The sequence below is a fragment of the Nanorana parkeri genome, unplaced genomic scaffold (genome assembly GCF_000935625.1).
Source record: "Nanorana parkeri isolate BGI_ZX_2015 unplaced genomic scaffold, ASM93562v1 scaffold708, whole genome shotgun sequence".
Lineage (NCBI taxonomy): Eukaryota > Metazoa > Chordata > Amphibia > Anura > Dicroglossidae > Nanorana > Nanorana parkeri.
The window spans coordinates 282,221-282,483 of NW_017306976.1; the positions used below are offsets into that span (position 1 = coordinate 282,221).

The following is a 263-nucleotide window of genomic DNA, read 5'->3' on the forward strand; positions in this document are numbered from 1 at the left end:
GAGAGAGAGAGAGAGAGAGAGAGAGAGAGAGAGAGAGAGAGAGAGAGAGAGAGAGACATAATACTAGGACTTAAAAAAGGTAATAATAAATAAATGAATAATGTGATAAAGTGTAAATTGTAATGATAGAAATCGCCGCCAGACGGAACTGACAGTAGAAATGAAGGGTCCGATCTGATCATATTTCGGTTTGGTCACAAGTGGTCACTGAGCCTGCAGATTCACATTAGTTATCATGTAACACTGTACTGGACACATTGGGG

General features: G+C 39.9%; 1 protein-coding gene across 1 annotated transcript in view; it reads right to left on the reverse strand.

Moving 5' to 3' along the window:
• Positions 1 to 263, reverse strand: part of LOC108792995 (xaa-Pro aminopeptidase 2-like) — a 3,829-nt gene that overhangs the window by 3,093 nt on the left and 473 nt on the right. The gene's annotated exons all lie outside the window — the stretch shown is intronic.